This window comes from Zootoca vivipara, chromosome 10 (assembly GCF_965207765.1).
Source record: "Zootoca vivipara chromosome 10, rZooViv2.hap1.1, whole genome shotgun sequence".
Lineage (NCBI taxonomy): Eukaryota > Metazoa > Chordata > Lepidosauria > Squamata > Lacertidae > Zootoca > Zootoca vivipara.
In genome coordinates this window covers 48,122,954-48,132,566 of record NC_142593.1, presented here as the reverse complement: position 1 = coordinate 48,132,566, position 9,613 = coordinate 48,122,954, and positions in this window count along the sequence as shown.

The following is a 9,613-nucleotide window of genomic DNA, read 5'->3' as shown; positions in this document are numbered from 1 at the left end:
GATGTGGTCTGTCCTGGGAGCGTGGGAACCAAGGTTTTGCTGCGCGCGTCGCTTGTTTGTCATTCCATCTGGATTCCTGTCTCACCCCCACCGCTAGCGCCGCTTTGCTTAACTCATCCATAGTTCGCGGTTTGGGACCTCTTGCCAGCTCATCCTTAACGTCTGCGTGCAAACCCATGTAGAAGGCTGATTTCACTGGCTCACTTTGCAGATCCCACCCCAGTTTGTGCACCAGCATGGTGAATCTCGCCCAGTAGTCCCTAACTGTCGATTTTCCTTGTGTTAAGTTATGAAGCTCCTCTTTAGTGGCCTCCATTTCACTGTCACTAGCGTACATTATTTTTAAAGCTTCTAGAAATAATTTTGCGTTCTTCATGCAAGGATTTTTTTGCGCGATGAGCGGTCTTACCCATTCTCGGGCGGCCCCCGTCAAATGCTCTATGATAAAGGAGACTCTGTGCGCGTCATCTGGGAATTCTGCTGCATGCAATTCCAGCGCATAATTTATTTCTGTCTCGAATCCTAGGTACTCCCTAGGGTCGCCGCTAAACTTGGTGACTAGGCTCTGTCCCCTTCTCACTTGGACTAGCTGCGGCTGGGGCACCCCCCCCACCTCTAGCGGCTTTCTCCTCTTCCAACTTCTTCTGTAGGTCCAAAACCATCACCCTTAGCTGTTTCTCAGTCTCCTCTTTTGTCCTCACCTGGTCCACCAGCTTGTTCAGCTCCTCCTGCGCCCCTCGCGCTTCCTCCTGAGCGGCATGCAATTGCTGCTGTGCGTGCGCTGTGAGGTTCTGCAGCTCCTGCTTCGCTGCTTCGGCCTCCAGCCTCCAATGCTCAGCCTCTTGAGCGCTCATCGCTGCACTCCAAAGTAGCCAAAAAAAAGATTCGGGAGTTGCTGTCAGAGGGCCTGGTATGGCTACTCTAGAGTAACGACTCCAGCATGGTCTTTTAAGGTTTTTATTAAGTGCTGATTATTTACAGTGTTCAGAGCAGTAAAAATGCATCCTTAAGGTGAGGTGTCTGAACTCCCGAATGGCGATTGGCGCGTTTTCTTCCAGCACCACAGCTTTGGCAGACCCAACCTCTTCCCCCTACGTTTGCGTCGCAATTCGGGAGTTGGGGGAATTGGCCTCCCCCCTGTGCGTCCTACTTCCTGTCCCACCTGCGGCCTGGGCTCCACAACCTTGCCTGAGCCTCGGACACCACTTCCTGACTCTCCGCTGGAGGCAGAGCTCTCCTTACTCTCTCCTGCGCTTGGGGATGGGCTGGAACTTAAGATGGGAGGGACTTCCCTGTATCCCTCGTCCCTCACAGGACCCTATCAAAATGTGCATCTACATCACTTCTCTCATACACTGTGAATACCAAACCTTTATAACAATGCATTGCAACCTTGGCTTTAGTCTTTTGCATTTGCATGCAGTGTTCTAAGTTTATTATACTTTGTAAACTTTTTTTAAAAAACCCTCCAAAATAAATAAGGGAGAGTATGAGAGAAACAAAAGTGGGCTTGCCAGTTTTACAGCTGGCCATTGTAGCTGTATAACTGCTTGAGCTGCGGATGTCTGCAGCCGGTTGCGTTTATTCCACATTTCCCTTAAAAAGCAGCTTGACATGCATGACTCGAGTAGGGGAAGATTTCCCCATAACTTCAATTCCATGTCAAGAAACACTTTACTGGGTTTTATGGAATTCTGGGTAAAGTCAGCTATTAAAAGCACAGAAGCAGCTCCTGTTTGACTTATACTAAGCTGGCACTTGACGTTTTGCAGTGACTTTTGTGACGTGGCCGTCAATGCACACTGACCATGCTTGGTGACGTGGACGTGTTGTTCACTGAGTTCCTTAGCTGAGCAGAGATAGGAATGTGAGATCCTTGTCTCCATTAGCACATTCTCCGTAATGGGGGCCTTCCATAAAAACGAGGATGTTCTGTTTAGCAAATCTTCATCAGTAAGAAGTGAGATTATATACAGGTAGATAAAATATGAGTTTCATTATAATGGAGCAACATGTTTTAGACTGACCCTGTGGATATATTGATGATGAGACACTGGACAACAGTTCTCCCTCTCCTCTCCTCTCCTCTCCTCTCCTCTCCTCTCCTCTCCTCTCCTCTCCTCTCCTCTCCTCTCACAATGGTCCCTATAATTATATTTCAAACCTGTTAACTCCTATCAGCCTTAAATTTGATGGAATCTCATTAACCACTTGTTTGGTAATTCTGATTGTACTTTCTCCTTTGACCCCTTAAACCAGGAAAATGCTGATCCTATATGTGCTGACGAATTTAATTAGCTCCTCTAAACCACCAGACGCTTTCAATAAGATTTTCAAGATGTTCCTGTCACATTTTAATTCAAAGGTCAAGAGCTTTAGGTTTGTTTAGTGCCGTGTTTTTAGATAAGGTACTTTGCTCAGTAAAGTAATGCAAAAGGTTGGCGATCTATCTATCTATGGCCAGCTTACAGTGGAAGTCCGTGTGTGTGTGTGTATGTGTGTGTGTGTGTGTTTAAAGGAATACAGAGCAATCGTCTCAGACCAGAGCTAAGAATAATTCTGTGTCTGTAAAGAATCATTCTGGGTTTGCTTTGACATATTGATTCTCTCCTTCTCATAAACAGAACTTTAAAATTTCTTTAATTAAGGAAAAGTAATTAAGGGTTGGGACGCAGGTGGCGCTGTGGGTTAAACCACTGAGCCTAGGGCTTGTTGATTAGAAGGTTGGTGGTTCGAATCCCTGTGATGGGGTGAGCTCCTGTTGCTCGGTCCCAGCTCCTGCCAACCTAGCAGTTCGAAAGCACGTCAAAGTGCAAGTAGATAAATAGGTACCACTACAGCGGGAAGGTAAACAGCATTTCCTTGCGCTGCTCTGCTTTGCCAGAAGTGGCTTAGTCATGCTGGCCACATGTCCCGGAAGCTGTACGCCGGCTCCCTCGGTCAATAATGCGAGATGAGCGCCGCAACCCCAGAGTCGGTCACGACTGGACCTAATGGTCAAGGGTCCCTTTACCCTAATCAAGGGTTTATAGCAGGGTGAAAAAGAAGACAGGGTTCTGCCCTTTAGCAGTTGTATAGAGGAGGGAATATTAGCAATGGTAGCTTTCTGGTGAGTTACACAAAAGACACTTGTCGAATTATTCACTCTCCTTAAAGGTGCAGGAGCCATGTGCACGTCTGAATCGAGTTTGCTGAGTTTCGAACAGCTTTGAAGTGTTTAGAACAATGCCCAACCCAAGTTATCCTTCAGATTCTTGTTCATTTTATTTTGCAAGGTACTTGTTGGTATTTTGTAGGACATCAGCAAACCAGTGCAACAAGAGTACAAGGAAGAAATGATGATTCAAAAAAGAAGAAGCCATGCAGATTGGATTATTGTGTACTGTACATGCCGATACAATTGATGGGAGTACCTGCTAGCAATCTCATGAGGTGGCACTCCTGCAGGTGCCCCCACAACCCTTCCACCGCAGCAGCTGCACAACCCTGGTAAGCAAGACTAGCAGCAGGTGGCAAAATGGGCCGGGCCGCCCGTGGTTATTCAGGGTAAGGACGGGGAATCTGTGGTCTTCCAGCGTGGTCAATAGCCAATGGCGATGGAACATGAAACCTTATAATATTACAAATTGCCCGTCCCTGATGTCATAAGAATAATAGAATTGTACAGTTGGAAGGGGCCATGTGGGTCATCTAGCCCAACCCCCCCTGTAGTGCAGGAATCTTTCGCCCATGCGGGATTCGAACCCTTGACCCTGAGATTAAGAAACATTAGGGAGAAACTCATATAAAATCAGGGCCTTCACAGATGACATGATGGTGATGGTGGACAACCCAACAAATAGCATAAAGAAGCTGCTAGAGAAAATGGAAGAGTTTGGGAAGGAACGGGATTTAAGTTAAATAAAGAAAAAACTAAGGTTATGGTCAAAAATATGGACGAACAAGGGGGGGGAACTTAGAAGAAAGAAATGGATTACAAATTGTAAAAAAAAACAAAGCAAAATATCTGGGGATTCAAATACAGTAACAATGAAGAGTATCGATCTATTTGAAGATAATTATAATAAAACTTGGAATTAAAAATCAATTAGAAACTTGGCAAAGGTTAAAATTATCTATATGGGGTAGGATTTCAATGATTAAAATGATTGTGTTACCAAAGCTATTGTTCTTGTTCCAAATGCTCCCAATAATCAGCAAATAGGAGATTTTTGAAAAACGGAGGGAAGATATATCACGATTCATATGGCAGGGGAAGAGACCAAGGATAAAGTTTAAATTATTAACAGATACCAAAGAGAAGGGGGGCTTTGGCCTGTCGGATCTGAAATTATATTATCATGCAGCCTGTTTCGGATGGATTAAAGATTGGGACATGGAGGGATGGAACAATCGTTTTGGTTGGCATACCTATTTGGTTTATGACGAAGTGGCTGTAAATAAGGATTTCCTGAATCATACAATTAGAAAACCCTTATATAAAGTATGGGTAAATTACCGTTGGCTATTGGAACCAAAGATTCCCTGGTGGCTGTCCCCACCAGAGATATTAGTAGTAAAAAAAATAAACATGGAAAAGAATTGGCCAATATATCAACAACTATTAATAGAAGAACATGGTGTCTTAAAATTAAAACCATATGATGAGATTAAAGAATATTGTAATAGCTGGCTACAATATCATCAAATAACCCATCAAATCGTTGGTACCTTACCCCAGTGAAATTGGCTAAGATTTATAAAAAAATATTCAAACTTTTGTTGGAGATGTAAAGTAGAGGTGGGAACAATGCATCATATGTGGTGGGGGTGCAATGTGATTAAACAATTCTGGTCTAAGATACATGAATAACTGAAAAGAATATTTAAGAGCACAATTCTTAAGAAGCCAGAAGCATATCTGATGGTCTTAATAACTAATGATATTCCCAAAGACAAAAAGAACATATTCCTCTACAGAACAGCAGCAGCGAGACTACTAGTGGCAAAAAATTGGAAAACAGGAAAAATACCAGAAATATCAGATTGGAGAACCAAGATTTGTGAATTTATGGCAATGGCAAAATTAATGGCTTCAATTAGAGGCAGCTCCAAGCAAAAAGTTAAGCCAGAGTGGGAGTGTGTAGAGACATATTTGGAAAAATATGGAAATGGAAATAAATTTTAATATAAACATAAAAGGAAATACTCGCAATGGTACAAGATAATATTACAAAGGATAGAATCATTACGTACAAACAATTGTTAACACAACAAGAAACAATAATATAAATGCCAATAAGATCGCACATGGGTGAGGGGAAGTTGGGAGGGAGGGAGGGAAGTAGAAGGTGGTATCTGAAGAATTATTAAGAACCTTTAAGAACGTGATATAAAAGCAAAATGATACATGTCATTGGAAACATGTTGATTGATTGTGGCTGGAAGCTTTTTATTTTCAAATAAAAGGGAATAAAAAGAGTCTCCTACTCTACAGAGGTGCCTGTTTTGCATGTAGAAGGTATCCGGTTCAATTTTCCTGGGACTAAGGAGGAGGAAGTTTGCAGGCAGTGGCAGCCCCTAGACTGGCTGCAGGCAAGTGGGGTCTACCTGAGGGCAGATTGAGGTTGGAATTGCCATTGGCCCTAATAGACCAACCTTCACTGGGCATAATGCACTCTCTTATGTTCAAGATGACCTAAGACGACAGGGCAGCCTTTGGCAACCTGGTGCCCCTAGGAGCCGACTCCTAGGGCCCGGGGGGCTTTGGTCCCCGCAATAAAATATTTGAGGGGGCTTTGGCCCCCTGCAAAGTTGATGGGCATTGCCATTCCAATGGTGTGCATGCACTGTGTCATGTGATCAATGCACAGCAGGGCTCACCTGGGCTCACCTGCAATATTTCATTCAAGTTGGCACTTCTGCTGGTGCCCTCCAAATGTTCTAGGAGACAACTCTCATTAGACCCACCCAGCATTGGCATGCGACCCCTAGAAGATTGCCCTGCAAGGAATGAGGCCCTCTGGAAAAAGCTTCTCCACCTGCGCTGTTATGGTATTGTTTAAAAAGAAGTTTTTCCCCCCTGTGTTCTCTCTCTCCGTTTCCCTCTCTCTTCAAAAGGTCCATACCCGCAACTTCATTTTCATGGGAAAATATTGCCCGGCGCTGCCATGAGGTGAATGATAAGATTTGTAAGGGATTAGTAAGGATTAGTCGATAATCAGAAACTCTTCCAGGCACCTAGTAGATTAGCAGGTCCTGCTTCTTTAATAAAAGTGTTTCAGGGATAATTATAGCATGATGCTACCTATTATAATTAATCTACTTGGCTGTGCGCACAATGGGGAAAACCCCTCTGCCCAATGCAGGCGGGAATCAAGTGGGGTCGGTTTCTCATGTGTCTTTCAGACATACACCCAATGGCTTAGTTGAGCAGGGATGAAGAGCCACCACTCTGTTCACAGAAGGGACAACGACATCATCTCCAGGGGGTGCTATTTGCCAGTCCCCTGCATGCCAAACAAATAAGCTTTTCTCAAAGAGAATCTCACCAGATAACAAAGGAAGAGGTAGCTAAGGGTTAAACTGCATGGAAGACAGAGCAAGCTTGTTTTCTCCTGCTCTGGAGGCTAGGACCCAAACCGATGACTTCAAGTTACAAGAAAGGACATTATGACTATACATCAGCAAGAACTTCCTGACAGTAAGAGCTGTCCGACAGTGGAATGGACTCCTTTGCGAGGTTGTGGACTCTCCTTCCTTGGAGGTTTGTAAGCAGAGGTTGGGTGGCCTTCTGTCACGGATGCTTTAGTTGAGATTCCTGCATTGCAGGGGGTTGGACTAGATGACCCTCAGGGTGCCTTTGAACTCTACAATTCTATAATTCACCACTCGAGTACAGGGATTCCAAGTTGGCCACCATGGCAAATAAGATTCTGTACTGGATGTCTTCTGAGTCTGATCTAGGAGGGCTTTTATGTTCTGAAGCGAGTCACTTGTCCTTCCTTCCACCACACTAGAAAGGCTTGAAGGTCTTCTGAAAGAGGCTTACCATATACCGGCGTATAAGACGACCCTAAACTTTTCCAGTTAAAATATAGAGTTTGGGATATAATCGCCGCATAAGAAATACGACCCGGCGTATAAGACGACCCCTGACTTTTGAGAAGATTTTCCTGGGTTAAAAAGTAGTCTTATACGCAGGAATATACAGTATGTCTGAACCATGCTGGATTTGTGAAATAAACTTACTCCCTCCTCCCCCGGGCCCCGACTTGTCCCTGCAGCCACCATCTGATTTGGAGGAGCAGCAAGTTTCAACTTTTGCAAGTTGTTAGCAGCATGTGGAAGGAACTGGACTTGTCACTATTTTGCAGGAGGGATTCAGCTGCATACAGCTGAAGTTAGTGGGACTTGAGTTTCTGAATAGACATGTATAGGGGTTGTACTGTTAGCACAAACTTTTCCTAGTGACTTGAGAATACAGAATATATTGTTGTGTGTTTGTGGGTGCTAGGCCCCTCTAATCCCTGGGTTCAACAGGTGTTAAAACCTAATCAAGCCTTCTGATCCCTGGATCCCTGCAAGTGTTAAAATATAAGCCAGGCTAGTTTCATGATGAGGTAATTGCCTGGGTGTTGGGCCATAAAGAGAACAAAGGAAAGGGGGCTCTGTGTCAGATGGCAAATAGGTGGGGCCCCTCACACAACTTGCAGATAGTGAGAAGGACAGTAGCCAGAGATTAGAGCTGAAAGTGGGTGTGATGTGACCTGTAGAAGAAAAGCACCAAGCAGGGAGAGACAGTGTCAGGCTTCAGGGAATCTGATCCCCCTCCCTCACGGCTGGCACCAAGACGTTCTTACCATGATATTTTATTCAATATTATGGGTATGTTTAGCCTGGAGAAGAGAAGGTTAAGGGGTGATGTGATAGCCATGTTCAAATATATAAAAGGATGTCATATAGAGGAGGGAGAAAGGTTGTTTTCTGCTGCTCCAGACAAGCGGACACGGAGCAATGGATTCAAACTACAAGAAAGAAGATTCCACCTAAACATTAGGAAGAACTTCCTGACAGTAAGAGCTGTTCGACAGTGGAATTTGCTGCCAAGGAGTGTGGTGGAGTCTCCTTCTTTGGAGGTATTTAAGAGGAGGCTTGACAGGCATATGTCAAGAATGCTTTGATGGTGTTTCCTGCTTGGCAGGGGGTTGGATTGGATGGCCCTTGTGGTCTCTTCCAACTCTATGATTCTGTGATTCTATGAATATTCACAGAGACGGATGATACCGCCTCTTAGATAATGGCGTTAAAGTCGCACCCCCTCTGTCTCTCCTATTATACACCATCCCTGTGCCAGCTGATATGTCCTTTCTGCCTCTGAGCTTTCTGTTCTACTACTCTCAATGCACGCCTGGCCCTGGGGTGTGTGTGTGTCAGGAATTCTTTCTAAAGACACTGAGTCTCTCAGCTGTCTCTCTCCTGCTTCTTCCTGCTGCTCTCCCAATATTTCCCAGCTTCTCCCCACTGCAGCCTCTGAACTATGACCTTCTGCAAACCACCGTTCTCCTCTTCTCGGGAAGGTTCAGGAAGGGTGTGTGTGTGTGCAATGTCAGATCTCTGCTCAACTCCAAGGCTGCAGCTAAGGGAGAAACAAGATCCTTTTGGGGTGTTGATGTTGTGAACCCCTTCATTGCAAACTCAGGTTGTCGATATGTGTAAATAAACCATATATCATAAAGACACCACAGTCTCTGCTGTGCCTTCAAAAGGAATCACGAATCCTGGGTTAGCGCCTGGAACCCCTGCGATTTCACACCAGGCGGAGACTTGGGTGGCATGCAACAATACTATAATTGCAGTAGGAAAACAGTGTATATTTAATCAATAATAACAACAAAATGCCCAAAAGCAGTTGGTAGGAGGGAAAAGTTTAATAACTACATTTCCCCCTCCCATACCCAGTATAAGGAATATCAGAAATATTATTCTGGCATAAGAGATACAGTATGGAAAATCTGCACATGGGTTGAATGTAGAAGTATATTTTCCCTGTACTTAGAAACAAGTAATCTCTGTGCCTGGAGCTGCAATATGAAAAAGAGCCACAGAGCTTTTTGCCCATACAGAGGCTGCTTTCAGACGGGAGTTACTCTGCCCCCCCCCACTCTTAATACTGGTGCAGCCAGCAAAACTAAGTCAAAAATCTGAGGAAACGCATTAGAAGGAAGAGGTGGCTAGGAATGGGGGAGAGATTTGGCTCAGTTCACATTTAAATGTGACATTCCTAATTTGTATTTTCCAAAACGATATGCACAACCGAAGCAAGGCATCCTTTGGGATTTGCACTTCCCTGAATTTCCCAGTGCAAGTAATGTGCACAAAATGCAGTGTGAATCCAGTGGTTAGATCACCCTTCCCCCAGCCTAGTGCCATCTTGTTGCTTTGGACTGCAATGGCCATGCTTGCTGGGGCTGATAGGAGTTGTAGTTCAAAACAAACTAGATCATGGAAGGCTAGGTTAGAGTGCTGGATTATGGCGACGGAGGAGACCCAAGTTCAAATCTCCACTCAGCTGCAAATTTCCCTGCGTGGTCCTGGGCCGATCACTATTCAGAAAGCACTCCTGGAAATTTGG